At 43.7% G+C, this 21,834-nt stretch overlaps 1 protein-coding gene across 2 annotated transcripts in view; it reads right to left on the bottom strand.

The window, feature by feature from the left end:
- grid1b (glutamate receptor, ionotropic, delta 1b) overlaps positions 1-21,834 on the bottom strand; it is a 618,013-nt gene that overhangs the window by 218,018 nt on the left and 378,161 nt on the right. The window lies entirely within an intron of this gene.

Below are 21,834 nucleotides of genomic sequence, written 5' to 3'. Positions count from 1 at the left end.
TAATAAATGAGAAGCAAACAGCTGAGGTGTTCTCGTGGTCTTTGTGTGTTTCTGTCTGGATTCTGGAGCCGCCCTCGCACTAAAGCTCCACCTGCTTCAGGGTGAAGACACTGATATTAATATTCAGTATTTCTATACCTAAAGTTACACAACTGGATTTTACTTGTGAGCTTTTGTCTCAGAAACAAGCAGAGCGAGTGCATGTACAGCACATCTACAAAGTATTCACAGATGCTTGTTGTTCCAAAATGGAGTCAATTCACTAAGTTCTACCCACAATTTATTGAAATGAAAACACAAACTATGACATGTACATAAGCATTCACAGTCTTTCAGAGGTGAGCTCAAGCGTTTCCACTGATCTGCGTCGATCTGTGGAAGCAACGCCCCAACACAGGAAGTGTTGTCCCGCCTCTGATGCTACGAGTATTACCCAGCAGGCAGTGCGGTGCTCGGGTGGAGCCAATTCAATTCAATTTATTTATACAGCGCCAAATCACAACAACAGTCGCCTCAAGGTGCTTTATATTGTACAGCAGACCCTACAATAATACATACAGAGAAAACCCAACACTCATATGACCCCCTATAAGCAAGCACTTTGGCAACAGTGGGAAAGGAAAACTCCCTTTGAACAGGAAGAAGCCTGTTACCAGGCAGGTAGAGAGAAGGAAGATGGGACAAAAGACTTGCTGAAGGATAGAATATAGTAAAATAAAGATACATGTACTGCTAATAAAATTCGGCTCATGAGATCTGCAAACCACGACATTCTGTTTATTTACATTTTACATCTTACCAAATGTTTCAGAATTGGGGTTTTATGGGATATAAACTTGCTCGCTAAAACGACCGCAGCTAATGGGCTCAATCACATCCTGTTTCTGCAGCCAGAGCAGCTCCGGCTTTGCTCTTGTGAGGTTCTGCTGCCTGGAATCATAGAAAGCGACATTTTCCTTGTTTTGCACTTTACTGCAAGTCACTCTGAACAAAGCTCCCTATTAAATGTTTAAACCGCGATCAAAGTGGATCAAAGTGGGTCACGCTACTGAGGTCACCTGACGCCGGACCGAAGTGTAGACCCGTTAAACAACGTTAGCGTAGCCACTTAAATCAGTTTAAATGCAGGCAATTTTTCCCTCCAATTATTCGAGCACAATATACGCACTTGAATATAAAATCATTATGGGACTGACGAGTAACCATGACAACATATTGGCTTTGCACCAACCAAGCTGGCTTTTTAAAGATGCTGTTGGACAGGCATTCAAAAACTCACCAGCCTCTGCCCTTTCCAACAAAACAACATAGATTTTATACATTCGTACATTTCCCCCCCAAAACGATTCTGCAAATCCTGCATCGGCACTCTTTGGAACATTTAAACCAACCGAGAGGCTTGTCTCTTGTCTCTCCAAGCACATTTCTTTGTTCTGACTGCCTTTTGCTTTTTGCACTGAACAGGTTTTTAATAATGACTCAGAAAACAAAACCTGAAAGGGTCGAGACTCTGCAGGAGACTCGTGCCCCTCCTCACTTATCACACCTGTGGCAATGAGTGAGGAGGGAGAAACTATTCAGAGCTCTCCTCTTACATATTCTATTTTTGACTTGCTAGCAGGTGACACAAAATTGCCACCGCATGGGGGGAGGAAATTGAAGTCGACTTGACAATTTCGAGGAATGAAAAAGATGCTAAACATTTCTGAATATTTGACTTTTGTCATTCTGTGAGGCACAATCATCCATTTCGCTCAAACATCCACAACGCGTCACACATTTTTATGCCTTTGAAATATTTCACACTTGATCTTAAGTGTCTGTGTTCAGTTTTTCATGATTGCCATTCTTCAGCAGTTTCTTTTTTCAGTTCAACACGCCTCAAAGCAAGCTTCCCCCTGGTGTTTCTTAGCACGCCATGCCTGTAAATATTGATTAGAGGCACCCAGCAGCGGCTCGCTTCCTGTTTCACGGCTATGGATTAATTACAGGAAGAAGCCCACAGGCTGCAAATATTCATTAGTTTATAAGACAAAAGTTTTAATTAAAACACAGAGATGATAAGAGTCTGTCCTGATAGACGTCACCTTCAAAGTATTCCAGGACATCTATGGTCTCTGTGAGTTCGTGTAGTTGGAGCTTTCTTAACAAAAGCAATCTGAGAGGAAACTGCAGGACGCCTCCACGCGGATGCACCTGACCGCTAGAAGGAGCAGCCTCGAATTATTTTAACTCATCTGTTCACCTCTTCTGTAAGGACTCCATTTTTATAATTATTATGTCAGCGTGATGGCTTTTAGGAGTTAACCCCACCATCAGGTGATGTGTCACTCTAAAGTGACCCCGAAGAAGCTGATCGTTTTGGCTTTACCAAACACTTCACAGACAGTTTAGATCAGGGGTAGGCAACTCCAGGCCTCGAGTGCCAGTGTCCTGCAGGTTTTAGATGTGTCCTTGATCCAACACAGCTGATTCAAATGGCTAAATGACCTCCTCAACATGTCTTGAAGTTCTCCAGAGGCCTGATAATGAACTAATCATTTGATTCAGGTGTGTTGACCCAGGGTGAGATCTAAAACCTGCAGGACACCGGCACTCGAGGCCTGGAGTTGCCCACCCCTGGTTTAGATCCTCTTTGTTTGAGGGCACAAGAAAAGGAAACTTTAGAAATGCATAGTCATACGTTTCTACTCTGATATGTGATCATCAGTCACCTTGACATCGAGTGTTGTCATAATATTTTCGAGTTACACCCAACGATGCTCATATGTGTGGACATGCAGAGGGCAGGAGTGAAAGAGGAGGATGCACCGGAGACCGATAATCCGCTGTGGTGACCTCCGAAGGGGGCAAACAAAAGAAGATTACAATTCGGGGATAAGTACACTTATCTTTGCATTTCATCCAAATTGCAACTGTACAAATAAAATGATTATCTTATTAAAATGGGAAATATGTCAGTTTCATAGGGTTTAAAAATCTGGCATTTGGTCTTCCATTTGCAGACTACACACACATGAACTTACTGTCTCAATATAGAATTTGATATATAATTTAGCTAAAAAAAATTAAATAGGATCAATGTCAGAAGGCCAAGTTAGATGAACGTGTTTATTTTGAATGCACATGAACTTAACAGTGTGCTGTAGAGCTCCCAATAATTCAAACACACTTTATACAACTTTAGTTTGGAAAAAAGCAAAAAGGTTCCTCAAACTGTGCAGTGTATGGGGCACAAAAGCATATTTATGTCCTGTTTCTAATAATCATTCTAAATACTACGTGCAAATATTCCTGACTAAAAAAGAAAAGTCATAGGCAAAGTTAGGAATTCTTGAAATATTTAGGATGCGTTCTGACAGACAGAAAATCTGGTATTGTGCCCCATACACCGCACAGTTACATGAAATCTGGTTTTATTGACGTTTGAACAACAACCCAGATCAAGAACAGTGACTGGGAGTCTCAATCACAGCTGCCCAGAAATATACAACAGCACAACTAATAAAAAATACTTTAGGGTAAAATGATGGTGTAGTAATTTTTAATATTTATGAGGCCTTTATTCTAAAACAGACAAACAGCATCTGACCCTTTCGTAGCTGGCAGAAAGTCTCGTGGAAGTTTCTGCCTTTATTATAACACGATTTATTAAAATGTAAATGTTTTCTTTCCCTCACAGAGGACCCGAGGAAATCCCTCCCCAGCAAATTTAATTGAAAGCACCACGTCTGATTCTGCTGCTTAAGCCCAACTTCTTTCTCCAGCCTTGTGAAGTGTGGAAATGCCTTGATGTGTGTTTTGTACACTTGCATTTGCCGCCACGCACCCGTTTGTGCACACAGAGCAGCCGTGAACACTAATGAAGCAGATTCCCTGAACCGTGATGGCAAAATCAAATCCCCAAAAAGAAAAAAAAGGACAAATCTGTGATGTAGTGGGAGGCGTTTCCCTGAGAAGCTCAGTTCATTTATCACAAGGCTGGTGGAGAGGACGTTTTAATTACCTACACACATCATGAAGAGGCGACGAGGAAGAATGGTGAAATTTGGGAGGGACGAAGGATGAGATGGAGAAAAAGAGAGTGATGGGAAAGAAGGAGGAGGGAAAGAAGGATAAAAGAAAGAGGAGAGCTGGTGGTCTGTGTGTTTGTGAGGAGGGATAATTGAGCTTTTTCATCCACATTGCCAATGACAGGTGTGACATTTAGCATTGGAGCACACACTCTTCTATCTGTGTGTGTGTGTGTGTACAAGTGCTTTCTCCTCTATATTCAATATCCATAAAACACACACAAAAACACCTGCTCCAACCTTTTATTCTGATAACTAATGGGCAGGAAGCTAAGATGTGTGTGTGTGTTCCTCTGCCGCACACACTCCTGTTTACCATGCTTACAGGGACCCGATTTGACCAGAAAGACATTTACCATCGATGCACGGAGAACTTTTAAATCAGTCGTGTCATTTAAACCCTTCAAAGCTTCAAATATTCTATTAGCTCGCTCTTGTTCTGAACAGTATGTAGTCGGCTCACAGTGGGAGGTTCTCCATCGCAGCTAAGCCGAGCTCTGGGCTTGAAATAGATCTGTCAGCGCGGTCTGTAAGATCTGTGTTGAGTTAGCGGCTGCTTGACAAGATGCTTAAAGTTCACTTCGGAGTTCAAGTCAGCGTCTTTTTTGTTTTTAATAAATATACGTTTGCAGTAAAAGACGAGCGGCCATGTCCCAACCTGGGAGCGCAGACTGTCAGTTGAAATAAAGACGTTAGCGTCAGATGAATGAAACTGTAAAGCAATGCAATTGAGGTGACCACAAATGGAACATGCATTCTTTCTAATGGCGAGCAGGGGGTAACGCCGCTGGCTGCATAGGGAAGTCTGACCTTGAAAACTCTTTTGTGGTCTCAGTGTCTTGTTTTGAGATGCTACATTTGACCCTCTTAGTGTTTACAATTGCATAATGCACAAGTCTCTATCAATGAAAGAAAAGAACAGGAAGCAAAGTGATGCAGCTCTTCCCTGGGTGTTGTCTTTAGCCTCTCAACATCTCTGCAGACTACCTGCACATCCACGGGTCTCATACTAACGAGCACGACGTATAATTTAACTACCGGGGTTCTCCTCGTGATCAGAATACGATGGTGGTGCACAGAGCGTATAAAATGCAAATGCGGAGCTCCTGAACGCCCCTCGCTGCTTAGCTGCTGCTCCCCTGCCAAGGTGCTATGTAAATGAAGCCAATCAGAGGGCCTGGGAGCAACTTTACAGCCAGAATCGCAAACCTATCAGATCCCATCCGAGGCCTAAGGCACGAGGGCGACAGTGCAGTGATGGCAGGAATGAAAAACATCAGGCACATTCCACATATTAAGCTTTTATTTTTTTCAATGAAGACTTGGTCGGCCTTCATTATGATGTATGTTGGTAGCAGCTGTCAGCTTGGCTGTCACTACAGCTGGATACTATTTATCACTCCAACCACGAGCAGAGCGAGGGCGAAGCCATCTAAATGAAATCTACCAACTACATTATTCATGCAAAACAGTTTTCCACGTTTCCCTGCTGGCATTAATCTTAGTGACAAAAATGGAAAGTGTGTATTGTTGTAAATATCATCGAGCTGATGAAATAGGTCGCGTGAGAATGAAGTCTTCAAAGAGAAATTACGGCTGTGGAGCTGGTCGTTTTCACCGATCACCGACTCAGTTTACCTGTTCTTTTTATTTACCTCTTCATCAAAGCTGTCAGCTGAACAACTCAAAAGTATCAAAGTTCTCAAAATAACGGTGGAACCGTTCGAGGCAAAAGTGGCTCCCAGGTTGGAAGACGGTACGTTTTCTAAATCGAGTCGTTGGGCATGAACTTATTTCCAAGGTTGAATTTCTGACACGGAATTAATCAGCATTTCACTTTAATTTGCCGTGTTTGAGATAATGAAAGAACATGACATCAATTTCTTTAATCTCATCTGCACAAATTAGGCGTTTGTATCTCATTTGGGGTCTTTATCATCTTATCACTTTGTCTTCATCTTCATCTCTGTGGAAATAAACTGGGGGGACTTGTAACAGCTGATAATGAGCTTAAATAAGCATCAGATGATACAGCCTGACAAAACAGGATAAGAATATTCCTCTGAGTGGAAAGTAATTTTGATCGTCGGCCTCTCGAGCACAAAGAAAAGCTCAAATGAGGACTGAAACTTTCCCAATATTTAGTATTTCATGAGCGCTCTGTTGCTTCCCATTGGCTCAGCTGTGTGTGTGTGTGTGTGTGTTTGTGTTCCTATCCATCTGTGGACCGTGTGATGGGAGATGCAAAGCGGGGACCGTTTTCCAGCCCCATGTTGGTCACGCTTTAAATACCATTAAAATCATGTGACGCCCTCCGGTGAAGTTAGTGAGTGTTTGAGTGCTCAGCAGCTCCTCCACAGGCCAAAGACGGTATTTCAAGTACCAAATCCACTGTTTAAACACAAGTTGCTTCAGGGAGTCTGGGCTATTTAACAGAATATTAGCTGAAAAAAACCCATCAGCCTTTTAAGGCTCAACTGTTGTATATCCTCTATCTTGTTTCACACTTCAGATTACACAGAAACCTCACAAATCCACTTTGTAGCCTTCAGAAATGCTTTAATTTTTCATGGCACAGATTCAGGAGATAGCACACTGTGGACACAAAGGGACGGACACGGTCAGCAACAACACTCAGGTAGGCTGCGGCTTTTAAATGGTGCTCAGTTGGTACTGTGCTGGTGGAACACACTATTACACCACCACATGGTTGGATGTATTCACACTTTAATACAGTTTATGACTAAATCTGACCCTACCATTCAAAGGTGGCAGCTATTGAGACTCATCCGACCTGACAATCAATCTTCTTTTGTCCAGTTTTTGTGAGCCTGTGCAAACTGCAGCCTCAGTTTCCTGTTCTGAGCTGACAGCAGTGCACCCAGTGTGGTCCCCTGCCGCTGTAGCCCATCTGCTTCAGGATTTGATGTGTTGTGTGTTCAGAGATGCTCTTCTGCACAGCTTGGTTGCAACAACAAGTTACTTGAGTTCCTGTTACGTTCCTATGAACTCATTCTCCTCTGACCTCTGGTGTCAACACGACATATTTGCCCAGAGAACCGCTCCTCCCTCGATAGTTTCTCTTTCTCTGTGGACCTGAGAGATGACCGTGTGGGGCAATCCCAGTATAAATATTAACGTGCTGGGATCACCACACTCAAACTCACGTAAATCACCTTTCTTCTGACGCTCAGTTTGAACTTCATTAGGTCTCCTTGACCATGTCTACATGCATCAAGTTGTTTCCATACGACTGCTCAGCTACACAGGTCAACCTAATAATGTGAGGAGTGTATTTAAATTTCAGTAAAACAGGAGAAGAAGAAGGAGAAACAACACCAAGAAAAGAAACAATTTCCTTTCATTTTAATTTAACACATAAAGTTTGGATCAGTTTTTAAATGCACAGGACTGTAATCTCAGCGTGAGAATGTGTGTGTGTTCAAGCTGCACATACAGTGGAAGAACATTCAGTCACACTGGAACGTGAGTGAAAAGTATATATAAGAATAAAAGAATAATAATGTAAGGCTGTGTACATCACTGCATTTGTGCATACATTTTAATATGAATTACAACAGTCCCTGCTGTTAGAGCGAGTGTGTGTGTGTGTGTGTGTGTGTGTGTGTGTGTGTGTGTGTGTGTGTGTGTGTGCATGTGTGTGTGTGTGTGCAGAGAGGGCCACAGCTGTGGTGGTCCAGGCGCTTTGCTGTGCCTGGAACAAAGCCTGTTCCAGTAAGAGTTGAATGTGGGACTGGGACAAATGTCTCTCTCTGCTGAGCCTGCAGTGAGTCTACGTGAAGCGACGTTTGGGTCGCAGCCACGATGAAATGAAGCTGTTTAGCCCGCAGTCGGCAGCAACCATGTCTGTATGCAACAGCATCTCTAAGGTCCTGCAGCGTCTGGAGGAACGTTTTAGACAACAAACGCAGGATTTTTGCATTCATAGTCTTTTGATATTATTTGTTTTATTCTTTCGGAGTTTGCAGCATGTTTGCAAAGTTCGGTTTGATGAAAGACGCCGACTCAGCTGAAAAACATGCCGATATTTACTATGGTCAGAAAAAACATTACAAATTCTGAGTCCTGTATAATTTAACTGCTGGGGTTCTCTTTGAGTTCTGAAAAGCCATCTCGACTACAGACCACACAAAGCGAGCTGAATTGTGTCACCACCGTTTTGTTGTGATGTTTTGTGTCATTCAAAGATTTCTCTCCAAGGAAAAAAATCTGTTTTTTTTTAAGACAACTTGAAAAAAATGGCAAAAAACTCATATTTTGCACAGTTGGATCTTAACAAGGTTCAGAGTAGAGCTTCATCATGCAACAAGAAGAACGGGGAGTGAGACAAAACATTTTTTTGAGCATGAAATTAATTGAAAGCAACATTTAAACTGAGGCTGTTTTACAGCTGATCAACAGTTTAAGAGCACATGCCTTTAAAATACTAAATCTGTGCAAAAATGTGGATTCATTGTCATTTTCTGTCGGTTTCTTCTTGTTGCACGCTGAAGTGCTACTTGGAACCTTGTTAAGATCCAACCATGCAAAATCGCTAGCTCTCCATACTAAATATGTGATAAAATGCGTGTTATTGAATAACTTTATGCTGGTGTTTGAAAGTTGAGCTGAACAATAATAAATCTGAGCTTCATGTGCACGATGGAGCTTTGTGTCCCTGCTGTGACCCCGTTGCAAGTGCATGTGTGCTTTGTTTGCCTCAGTAAGGCGTCCGTGTCTGTGCTCATATCAGTGCCAACGCAGCAGATCAAGTACTAAGTATGTGGAGGATTAGAAGGATTTAGTTTGGATTTACTGTTTGTAGGCAGTCAACAGTAGCTTTCAGTATAGACGTGAGTCTGCGGGAGCCCAGAAGGGACATAAAGCACGGTATGGATTTGATCTTTGAACGTCAAGCACAAGCTAGTGGACATTTTCCATTGACTATTTTCTCCCTCTCTCATTCACATGTTGGAGATTTTCAACACTGAGGATGCAATAAAAAGATTTTCTTTTGTATGTATGTGAAATGATATTAATGCCAGCATCTACAGCAGCAGAGGCCTCGAGTCTGTGCTGCAGCGTATATATGATAATGAGTTTTAATGAGTCGCTAATGAAAAGAAACCAAAACACGCTGCGTATTTGAGCAGATGCGCTGAATTTCTGGTGTAATTTTTCACGCTTGACCTTTGAGTCATTCTCGTTCAACATTCGACACAAATGGTTATGAGGACGAAATGCATCCAGTGATTAATAATGTAGGGTCTGAAGAGGCAGACAATTTCAATTACCATCACAGTAATGGGCTCATTTGGAGTCTGTGTTTACGGTTAGGTCAGCGGGGCCTCTGTCGGGGCAGGTGGAGTGTGGATGTGGGAAAACATAAACATCATTATTACAGACAGGTTGGTTTACTGCTGCATTCAAATGTTTTGGGGATTGAGGTTCAGCAGGATGATTCCCCATGTTAACGATCTGTTCTATTTTCTCACCTGTGCTTCTACAGGTGAGTGCTGAACGTCAGAGACACAGCAGTGAGCAGGTCAGCTGATCACGTAGGCTTTCCACCAAGTAGACAGGTGAGTCGCCCACCTGCCCAATCATATTTTTAACCCCGTAAATGGATTTTGTGTTTTAGCTTTTCAGTGAGAGAGCTGCACGCTCTCGCAGCTTCTTTTGTGAAATCACAGCTCGATGGTTCGTTTATTCTGCATATGCACTGAGAAAATGCAAGAAAGACTGCTGTCAGGATGTGACAGTCGGATACGAAAAGTACAACCAGCCCTGAGGCACGGACTCCATTAGACCCCTGAAGATGTGCTGGGGTATCTGCACTAATGTTAGCAACAGATGCTTTAAGTCCTGTAAGGCCATGTCAACACCACAAACTCAGTGTTGTGCTCCCCAGCCGTTCCTGAACCATGTTTGTTTTGTGTGGCGTTATTCTTGTGCCACTATTCTGAGCACACGTAAAAGAAATTTGCAGGTGCAAGTGGAGAAATTTATTTTGAGCGAAGAAAAGCTAAATTTGAGTGAACAAAATTCATTCCTGCGTGCAAAAACTGTATTTCAGTGTTTGCTATTATCCACACACACACACACACACACACACACACACACACACACACACACACACACACACAATAGCAGCCCCTCGCGCTCAACTCTTTCTCTACACAGTTATATTTGTGCCACAAAACCAGCCAATCACAGACTTGGATGCAAAAAAAATCTGATTGGCTGTTCTGGTCTCCAATCAGTTCAAAATGACGAAATGCAACATCCCAGAATGCATTTTGTCCAAAACTCAATCGAGGCAGTGGCGGAGGAACGCAGAGTGGCAGAGTTTGAAATATTCCTCTTTCTGCGTCACAAAATAAACTTATAAGATATTTTCAGGCGAGAATGTTTCTGTGTAAACTTCAAATATCTGCTCGATTCATCAGGACATCACATATTTGCATAAGTGCTCTGACGTTTTCGGAGATGCCTGTTACCCACCAGCTGACCAGTGATGACCTGTGTCACACCCGACCAGCCACATGATGAAAAAGAAAACATGGCCTTGCTATCAGAACCAGCATGTTTGAGCTACAGCAGCTCGTATCTTGGAACCAACCCCACGGGCCAGCATTCGCTCCCCGCATGGATCAGTGCGTCTTGGCTGCACGTGATCTTGTCACTGGTTCTCCACAATTCCTTCCTCGGATACTGACCCCTGCAGACCAGATGGTCTGACCCAAATGGTCAAACTCAAATCCTTAGTCTTGCCCATGTTTTCCTGCTTCTAACACCAACGTTGCAGACAAAATGTTCCCTTGCTCCGTGATATATCCCACCCACTAACAGGTGCCATGAAAAAGAAGAGAGTTATGCACCTCACCTGTCAGTGGTGTCCCACTGTTGATGCTTCTATGGAAAACTTGAGCACAGGTTTTCTGTGTTAACGGCTGAAGTGATTTGAACCACAAAAGTCAAAAGTCATCTGAGGTATCTCTGCGTACCGCCTTAACGGCACAACCCGAGAGGAACACGCCGTTGCAATCGGTCGGTGCTTGGTGCCCTTTTCAAGCTGCAGTGAGAACAGACGCCGCTGCCAGCCTCAACCTGCTCCCACTTTGTTGTTCTTTGACTGAAACATTTTTATTTCCACAGGCTGCTGAGCGTGCATTTATCAGGGACTCCTAATAAAGGTCGCAACAGAATTTTACAACGTGACGGTGCTTTTTAGAGTTTATTCAGGCTCGGCCTGATAAGGAGACTAAAATGAAACCTGATAATGGGCACGTGGACGAAATGCCAAACACATTACTCCGTGCTGTTATATATTCAGCTGCATTGTATCAGGAGTTCTGTTTGTGCATTGTTGTAGGACTAAGAGAGTCTTCGCTTGGTGGATGCTTTAATAAATGCACTGTCAGGTCCATTGTGTAAAGCACATTGTGTGCATTGTGAAGTAGCCAACACAAACAATACATCCCATAAAGGCAGGCGGTCCACATAACGAGCTGATATCATCGATCCAGAAAGTGCTGAAATCACAGATGTTTACGGGCTCAGTGGAGGAACATCAAACCGAATGCAGATGCTCCCCCGGCGCACAATGAAACATCAAATGTTCTCATTATAAAGCAATGCAACAGCAGCGAGCTTATTTGTTTCATGTCTAACAGGAACATACAGCGCTCGTGCATCATTACTGAAAGCAGCTCGCCCTTTAAAATCATCAAGTGAAATGGAACTTGATCGCTCAGGTTTAGAAACGTGCTGTGGCCACAGCGTGGAAGCAGATGAGACAAAGAAAACCTCGAGTACACCAAAAGGTTTTCTGCTCCTTTAATTTGAGCCATTTTCAGCATTTCTTGCAAGTTTCCCAACTTTGCATGTTTGCAGAACTGTTTAAATGAGCTCGAAAATTTTATTAAATGAAACCGAATGATCCGAAGCTAATTTCAGTCTCCATAACAACTGCACAGGGGTTCAAGTGTTTTATAAAGTACCTGTTTAAACTGCACTGAGGCTTAACCTCAGCTAACCGGAAGACTGAATGAACCTCTCAGGTCCATTTGTGTTTCATACCTGACCTGATGCATAATATAACCTGTGGGGTTACTTGTACTAACAGCCTGTTCAAACTCAAGGGTGGGGTTGATGTTTGAGTTATAGCTTCAGAAGGTGGGACAGAGTATGAGGGGAAAATGATGACAAATAGGAAAGATGTTCCACAGGGATCAATCCTGGGGCCACTGCAGAAGCCTCCCATAGGACAGGAAGTGTTTTGTAACCACAGCTAGAGTTTTAGGCACTTCCACATGGCTTGTCTTGATGCATGTTTGATGATCCAGGTAATGTTGATGTCATTTATCTGGACATTACCTTTCTCTTTGAACAAGAAGCTACATCCATGTTTTATGTTGTTTATCTTTATAAAGGCAGCTGGCATCTAGCACAGATTGCAGCTGTGACATTTCTTACTAAAAAAGTCAAAAGTTGGCTGAAAGAAGATCAGAGCTGCAGGTATTTTTATTATTTAGGCCTTACATGATTAGTAATTCATACTGGGAATCATATTTTAATCACTGCATCTTTTTACATGTATTTACTGTGACCTGCACTGCACTGCGCAGGGAGTTGATGTTGGATATTTATATATAAGAGCTATAAAGCACTGTAGGTTCAGTTCCATTGTGTGTAATTATTATAAGTCATTATTAAAAGTAAAATCACAGGAAGCTTTTTTCTACACTGACAGATCACAACAGAAGAAACTTCCCAGAGAAGCATCGATGCTCCACGCTGCTTCTTCTGAATGAAGGAAGCTCTTAGTTCAGGCAGCTTATTGTTCTCTGTCAGAGCTCGCTCTCTCTGCAACGTCACAGATCGTCGATAAAGTCCCGACTGCAGTCAGCAGATAAAAGGAGTAGTGTGGCTGCCATTTACACACACACACACACACACACACACACACACACACACACACACACACACACACACTACACTACAAAATGCTGTGGGCTGTTGCCCTTTAGAGCGGAACAATCAGCAGCCAGAGAGACAGAAATTTGAGATGTGGTGGTGGAGAGCTACATTGTGCATGAACGTCACAGTGAGAGCTGTTAAGATACACAAAGAAAGCATAGGAAAGGAAAGGAGGAGGAAGGACAGAGGAGAGCAGTTCCTGGAGGTTAGAGGTTAGAATAAAAGAGTACCTGCGCATTAGACAGACTGAGGACTATTTCGAAGCCTTTCGTCATCTGCTCCATAAATGCTGGGCAGAAACTGCGAATCGTCTCAAGGCTCAGTTCGGTTTTTCACAGTCATCTGTGGCAGGCGGGACAGATTGGTTTTGACCCACTGAAGATCTGGAGATATGTAAAAACCAGGGCGTGCACGAGGATTTAGCCCAAAGCGGTGCACCGAGCGGCTTTCGGGAAAAATCTGACCACGAAGCATCAACTGCAGAGAAGTGGATTACACTGCAGGATTGATCTGACGGTTGTCAAACAGCCCTGTCTCCTTGAGAATTACGCCCATATCTGATGGTTCTGCTCCTCGTGATTAATGCCCAAATCCAAAGTTTAGTGCCAGTGCAGGAAGCAGCGTGTCATTTATGCAGCCGGATGAAGAGTGAGACTCTGAGATGAAGCACACCTGAGTCCATCCAACAGAGCTGCAATAAGCCTTTTTATAGCTTCAGTCTCCTCTTAACTGAGTTTTAGTTATATTTGACACATCCTCTGGTCTTCATTATGTTATAATTATATGCTTTATATGCTGCAGATGAAATCAGGTCCTGGATTGCATTTATATTTGATGACAGGATTGTTATTCACAGCAAATCACTGTAATCTCTGTGGATGGAAGATTAGACTTTGATATTATTTTTGCAGGAATGTCACATGTTATCCTCCACATACGGCGACGGTTGTTTTCCCCTACACGTCACACGCGTGCATCATCACTGGAAAACACTGTAACTGTCGTGAGATTGTTGTTTAACTCTTTAAGACCTGGCAACGCCTCAACTGAGAGCCACCCAAGCTGTGTTTGTGCGCCCGGAAGTCTTCAACCAGCTGTGCCGTCGCAATCATTTCACTTGCTTCTAAAAATAGCTAACAGTCACTTATCACATGATATGGGCGAGCCAATCACAGCAGCATGGCGGCGGTGTACTGTTGGCAGAGTGGGAGCGACAGTGTAGAGTGTACAGCTGAATGAATACTAAAGATTTAAATAACAATAAAATTTATAATAATGTCACTATAATGACCACAGCACTGATATCAATGAATCAACCAACTCCTAGATTTGTTCATTCATCTGGATTAAACTGACCATAAATATACTCATAAGTACTAATAGTTTAATAATAATAATAATATCAGAGTTCTTGGTTTTTCAGGGCAGATAATCCGTCTCATTTCTGACTTCTGTAACTCTCAGTGTGCTGCGAGACAGAGACGATGAAGTGACCTTTAAAAGGCTCTAAAGGAGCTACAGTTTGGTACATTCACAGCGCTGCTCCTCGACCAGGCTCTCCAGAGTCATTTAGGGAGGAATAAAGGCAAATCTTAAACAGCAGCTTATTAGCTCGAACTCTGAAACAGACTCATCGTGATTCCAAAACCCTCGAGGGTAAAGAGGAGCTTGTAGTAATGAAGATGATGATGATGATGGGCTGGTAATATGTAATCTCTCTCGCTCTCTTCTGACCATCTGCATCATAACTGCGCTGCTCTAAAAAGATGATCAATAAAAACAGAAACAGGATGGACGCTGTTTTTAAAAAATAATAATCTCGTAGCAATTTTCAGTCCAGCTCAAAACATGCTTATCTTTTAAAGGCAAACCTGAGGCTCTTTATTGATCTGTTTGTTGCCAGCTAAACGAGGAGACCCAAATGAGATGGTAAGGGATTAAAAAAAGAAGCCAGGCAAAGACAGAGAGCAGAGCGGTGAAGCCTCTCTGCCAGCAAAACAAACAAACACGTCTGTCTAAGAAGATATGGGCAGCGGAGACTTTTGTTAAAGCTTCTAATATTACAGAAAATCACTGAGGCCTGGCAGAGATACAGTAAAACAAGACACACCAGTAACAGCAGCAGGGCTGCATTCGAAATTCAAGGTTAGCGCGGAAACTCTCATCATGCAGGCTCACTGCTGTGTTTATGCCAAATACAGGAAAGTGAAGAAGGCAAAAAGTCCACAATTCAAATCTTTCAATAACAAGCTGGAGGAAAGTTCAGCCAAGAAATCTCTGATCCACTTTAGAGAAACTCAAGTCTACTTTTACTTGCAAGTTATTTAATGGCAGTTATTCAATTCAACTCACTTTTATTTATGTACAGCAGACCCTACAATAATACACACAGAGGAAACCCAACAATCATGTGACCCCCTATGAGCAGCACTTTGGCGACAGTGGGAAGGAAAAACTCCCTTTTAACAGGAAGAAACCTCCGACCAGGCTCAGGGAGGGGCGGGGCCATCTGCTGCGACCATGACCAAGACAGACCCTTGATGTTTGCATTTTCAGCAAAAATGCAAACATCAAGACAAAGGTGGAGAAAGTACTGATCATAAGGATACAGGTGAAGCTGCAGGGATACAGGTGGAGAAGCTGCAGGGATACAGGTGAAGCTGCAGGGATACAGGTGGTGAAGCTGCAGGGATACAGGTGAAGCTGCAGGGATACAGGTGGTGAAGCTGCAGGGATACAGGTGAAGCTGCAGGGATACAGGTGGAGAAGCTGCAGGGATACAGGTGGTGAAGCTGCAGGGATACAGGTGGAGAAGCTGCAGGGATACAGGTGGAGAAGCTGCAGGGATACAGGTGAAGCTGCAGGGATACAGGTGGAGAAGCTGCAGGGATACAGGTGGAGAAGCTGCAGGGATACAGGTGGAGAAGCTGCAGCGATACAGGTGGAGAGGCTGCAGCGATACAGGTGAAGCTGCAGGGATACAGGTGGAGAAGCTGCAGGGATACAGGTGAAGCTGCAGGGATACAGGTGGAGAAGCTGCAGGGATACAGGTGGAGAAGCTGCAGGGATACAGATGGAGAAGCTGCAGGGATACAGGTGAAGCTGCAGGGATACAGGTGGTGAAGCTGCAGGGATACAGGTGGAGAAGCTGCAGGGATACAGGTGAAGCTGCAGGGATACAGGTGGAGAAGCTGCAGGGATACAGGTGGAGAAGCTGCAGGGATACAGGTGAAGCTGCAGGGATACAGGTGGAGAAGCTGCAGCGATACAGGTGAAGCTGCAGGGATACAGGTGGTGAAGCTGCAGGGATACAGGTGGAGAAGTGCACCAAACGGCCTTGAACATGAGTGCTGCAGAGCTCAGCCTGCATAAAACATTCACTTCCATGACTGAGTCAGTGAGAAAAGCAGCTGGGACTGATGAATTAATTTCATTTATTGATTTTTGTTTAATTACTGCTAAAAACGCAGTGATATCAATGTTATTACATCTCTTTCTGCTGCCTTCCACTTCATTGTTCCTCCCGATTCTCCTTCCCCGTATTTCCCCCTCATCCTTCTGCCTGTTATTTCTCCTTCCCCTCCAATCTCAGGTTGATGTGCAGGCAGGCAGGCTGTTCTCTAACCAGGTCAGAATAGCAGGGATAGACTGGCGGATGGTGTGTCCATAGACAGGCCATTACACCCATCAATCAGCGAGCCCGCAGAGGCACTCACCCGGGACGGGACAGCAGGTCGAGGAGAGAGAGAGGAGGAGACAGATTTAAGAGGTCGCCACTGGGAGATTCACTGCTGCTGACTGAGTCCTCCATCAGACAGGGAAAAAATGAAATCAATTTGACTGCTGATTCATTATCTCTCTGCAGTGGGAATGTGCAGTCTTGATATAATTATGAGTTCTCATTGCATTCAGACAAATTAGTCATTAGTAAGTACTGACTGCAAACTATATGTGACTTCGTTTTTAAGCCGAAGAGCTTTAATCAGCGGCCCTCGTTTCTGGGCTGTTTGTCAAAACTGCTGGTGTTTCTGGTGTTTGCACAAAGTGGCCTTTGGCACGTGCGCCGCCATGAACCGACCACAGCGGTGGTGTTTGACAGAGTCTGCATATGATGAATGAAAAGACTGAACCAGAAGAACGGGGCTGATGCACTATGGCTCTGTTTGCAATCAGCTTCACCTCGTTTCTTACTTGGTTCAGGAAACAAACTCCGATTAGGTTTAGTCCTTCCTCCCTTGGAGCTGTAACCCTCATTGTCTTTTCTTTTTTTTGCTTCCAGGACAAAATGACTGGATGTGCATCAGAGGTTGGTGAGGGTGAGCTCAGGGGTTACCCTTGGAAAAGGCCAACACCTTTTCTAATGGTCCACAAACAACATCTTTACTCATATTTACTGTTAAGTGTACAGGAGAGGTCATCAAATGCTGCTTTTATGGGAGAAGTAATGACTGTAGAATACACAGAAAATTTAAATGTAAGGCACCGTCTGTTTGCTGAGTGTGGTTGGCACCAGCAGGGCTAACAGCGAGAGGTTGTTTGCTGCTTCGCTTCGACACAGCCGTTAACTTCCTGTACCAAAGACCTGCAGGACACCTAGCCGCCTTCGGACTTTAATAAAATGTGAATAATTAGTTTCACAGACTAATATTTCTGCTGCAGACCATCAAAGGCAGCAGTGTTTCATCATCCCTGCGATGTGTTGACGAGTCGGGAGCACACTGATCTCCTAATCTCCATTTACTATTCACAAAGGAACATTTTGTCCAAAATGTCTTCATATTGATCCAAACATATAATATGTGAGGATTGTTTTCTGTCTATAAACAAGATAAACTTTGATGATTTATCATTTCTGTCCTTCCATATCACAACATCAGAAGCAAAAACATGACCACGGGGATAAAACGACCACAAATAAATCACAAACATTTGATACAGAGTGCATGATACAGCTTTAAAAGTTCACTAACAGCCTAACCTGGCCAGCCATGACATGTAACGGACAGGTGGCCTTAGAAATGCTTATTTTCCTGTACTCGGCTCTCTTTGAAGACCTGCGGTGCTTAAAATGAGCGAGTTCAGCCTGGCGTCTTGACAGCTGAGAAGTGAGCGCCGGTGCTCTGTTAAGTACAGAGCGGCACATTAGCTTTATGGAAATTTCTTCAAAATGTTCCAAAAGATGAAAACACTATTATACAGCCGATCCAATTATCTCATTTAACAATTCAACGTCAGAAATGTCACAAGTTTGAAAACAGCGGGCCAAAACAATGCCGAGGGCGCCGTCGGGGCGAGAAGTTTGAGGCTCAACCGCTGACGTGTCGAAAGGTGGAGAATATTGCTTCAGCTGTTCAATTAAGTTTCGTCTCAGGCAGACAAAGAACATGCTGAAAGAAAGAGCGCTTAACTGATTTACTCATAGAAAGTTCCACGGACGACTGTTATGACTAGAGACGCCAAAGTGTTCCTCATGCGTTGGGTGCTTTCTCTATCAGGTAGAAAACCCACAGAGCAGCTAATTGATAGGCAGCGCAGATGGCTCACTGACAATCAAATAATTTATCAACCGTTACACGGCTAATTACCTTCCCAACCACCCTGCATGAATGTGATGAACTTGTCAAAGCATGTCGTTCTGACAAATGCCCGATCACGCTTGGTTATCTGCGATTCGTCGAGGCCTTATTCTGCCAAGGTTTTCAGCCGTGTGGTGGCAGCTTGCAGTCACATCTTTGTGCTAGTTTGCACACAAAGGAAAGTTCAGGAATTTCAGCTTCCCAGTGAACGGAAACGCCTTCTTTACCTTCTTTATCCTTCAGCTTGGGACAGACAGCTCAAGCATCTTTCTGTGAATTAAAGGACAGACGAACACCAACTTTCTGTGCTCCAACCTAAGCAAGGTCATCGCGTTCATCCCTTCAGGCCGGCTGCAGCACAAATCCAACTTTTTTTCTTCAGCCGGGTCAATAAAACATCCTAAAACCTGCACAGTGTAAAGATTAGATATCGACAAATCACAGCTGACAGTAAGAGAACCTGGATTTGAAAGATTGTAAGCAACACAAGCTTCAATAGAACTCCTCAATCATGAAATATCCAATGTGCAAACACATGCAGGACTGTGTGTCATGTGTGGCTGTGGAGACTGTGGTTCAGTCCAGTTATCACATATCATTCTGTCCAAGCTAGCCACATGTTGCAGGGTAGGGTTTCTCTCAAAAACACTCGCCTCGTGGCACGTTAAGACCCAACAATCATACAGAGAAAACCCAACAATCAACTGGTGACAGTGGGAGGGAAAACCCCTTTAACAGGAAGCAGGAGGGATGGCCCCTGGTTTGTTGAAACAAACTGCGAATGAAAAGACATTTTTCTCACTGTAGTTTCTTTTAATTTGCACACTGTCACGATCAGAGATGGGCAGTAACGCCTTACTGTAATCTGATTACTTTTTTCAAGTAACGAGTAAAATGAGGGATTACTATTGCAAAAACGGTAATTAGATTACCGTTACTTTCCCGTAGGAACGCTGAGTTACTGCGTTACTAAAACCGTGATTTTTTGCGAGAATGTCTCACGACAGTGACGTAAGCGAGTGCGCCGTTAGTGACAACAGCTGTGTGCAGATCAACAATGGATCATATATCGAGTGCAGAGAGAGTATGAGCGTGCAGCGTTTAAAGCGTGGAAGTACTGACCTTACTTTGAGTTTACTTTATCACCTACTCAGGTTGTAAATCGTGTTTTTAAAAAGTAACTAAGTAACTAAGTAATTAATTACTTTTGAAAATAAGTAATCAGTAAAGTAACGGGATTACTTTTTTGGGGGAAGTAATCAGTAATTAGTTGCTGATTACTTTTTTCAACTAACTTGACCAACACTGGTCAGGATTAAGGAAAAGTGAAAATAATACACAGAAAGCTTCATTCTGTCCCGACTGAGCTCTCACAGCACTCATATAAGAACTAGCAGGTTTTTATGCACGTACACCTCTGGGCGTGCATTAGTCTACATGTCAGTCATCCACGGGCATCCACGCTGAAACCATCTGTTAAAGTGAGAGGACGAGGTGAAGCTCTTTTTATGCATTTCATCTTGAGAAATGAAACCCTCTCACCTCGGCCAAGAAACCTGCAGCCAGAGCGACCGACTGACCAAACAGCTCATTAACCAAACAGCTGACCAACAAAGCAACAGACCGTCTGCTCAGCTGACTCGCCGGTATTTGAGAATGGGATCTTGCGTGCTGTTCTGTCTCTGTGTGTGTGTAGGAGTGATCTTGGATCTATTTATTTACTGCGGGTGTAAGCAGAGTCTGACTTTCTAGCAGCTTCACCACAACACTGTATAAATCTGCTTTAAATGCAGCAGAGATGACTCACCATGGCTGTGTGTGTGTGAGTGTGTGAACACACTGTCGCTGCTGCAGCAGTACAGTCGAGGTACGTCTGTGTGTTTTGGCAGGTGGGGGCAGAGGGAGATGAATTGCGGCCGATGCCACTGAGAATTGTTTAATAAACATTTTTATTAGCTGCTTTCACCCAGCCTCTGTGTGCGAGCCGGGCCTCAGCAGCTGAGCGCAGCGTCATCGGCAGCAAATCCCATCATGCACTGCAGCCAAGATGTCACCGAGCAGAGCTGGTCGCACTTTAAGCCAAGCGAAGGAGAAGAGCAGGTCGACGCACCCGTCAAAGCCCACGCGATGTTCGTACTGTGTTCATCATGTAACAAACCCATCTATTCATCCATCACCTGTAAAGCATATACTGATGACCACATTCAAGAACAGCCCACGTTTACCGTCCACATCGTTAGATACATGGTGCCAGTATCAGGTTGGAGCTGCTTTCATTCCTCATGGCACAGATTCAAAATTCCTCACAGATGTTGATCACAGGGTGGCTGCAGATTTGTTGGCTGCGTTCATGATGCCATCTGAGCACAGAAGTCATATTTAAGGAGCCAGTTTGAGGTGATCTGATCTTTGTGACGCCGTATGTTGTCCTCCAGGAAGCAGCCATCAGGAGATGGTGAGCAACAGTACTGACAGACAGGATGTGGTCTTTAAATGATGCTCAGCTGATACTCAGGGACCCAAAATATGCCAAAAAACTACCTGCATCATTACACCAGCCTGAGCTGCGGAGCCAGATGGATCCACGCTTCCAAATTATTTACGCCAAATTTTGAATTTACCGTCTGAGTGTTGCAGGAAAAGCTTCAGACTGGGCAACATTTTCCCAGTTTTCATCCATCCAGTTGTGGTGAGCCGTTTTAGCTGATATTGATATTATACTGGGAGTTATTGTCATTGTTCACGTTCAGGTGACCTATCACAGGTGATTTAAGGTGATGTCACCCTGCGTTTCACTGTCTGATGAAGTCATACACTACTAGATGGAATAAATAAGGAAACTGGAGTTCTGCGGTGTGCTAACAGTTTCCTGTTGTTAGCAGACAGAAATGGCTCTGTGGTCTTCTGCTGCTCTAGCATCAGCTTCAAGGTTAACTATGTTTGCATTCAGAGATGCTCTTCTGCATACTTTGGTTATAACAAGTGGTTCCAGTCAAAGTCCCTTAAATCACTTAATCGCCTCTACAACTGCACTGACTTGCTGCCATGTGATTGGCTGATTGGACCTTTGCATTAACGAGCAGTTAAATGGGTCAGTGTTAAGGTCACAGTCCACGCTGCACGAAGACAAAACTGTTTGATGAATGCACTTGCTTTGTGGGCAGGATGAGGACGTTTCTAAGGACATTCTAAGAAAAGTAAGA

Source organism: Mchenga conophoros, linkage group LG8 (genome assembly GCF_057382185.1).
Source record: "Mchenga conophoros isolate Kocher_MC1m ecotype Shallow Benthic linkage group LG8, M_conophoros_male_GT1.1, whole genome shotgun sequence".
Lineage (NCBI taxonomy): Eukaryota > Metazoa > Chordata > Actinopteri > Cichliformes > Cichlidae > Mchenga > Mchenga conophoros.
Note: the sequence above shows the minus strand (reverse complement) of the source record. Positions and strands in the feature narration are given on the sequence as shown.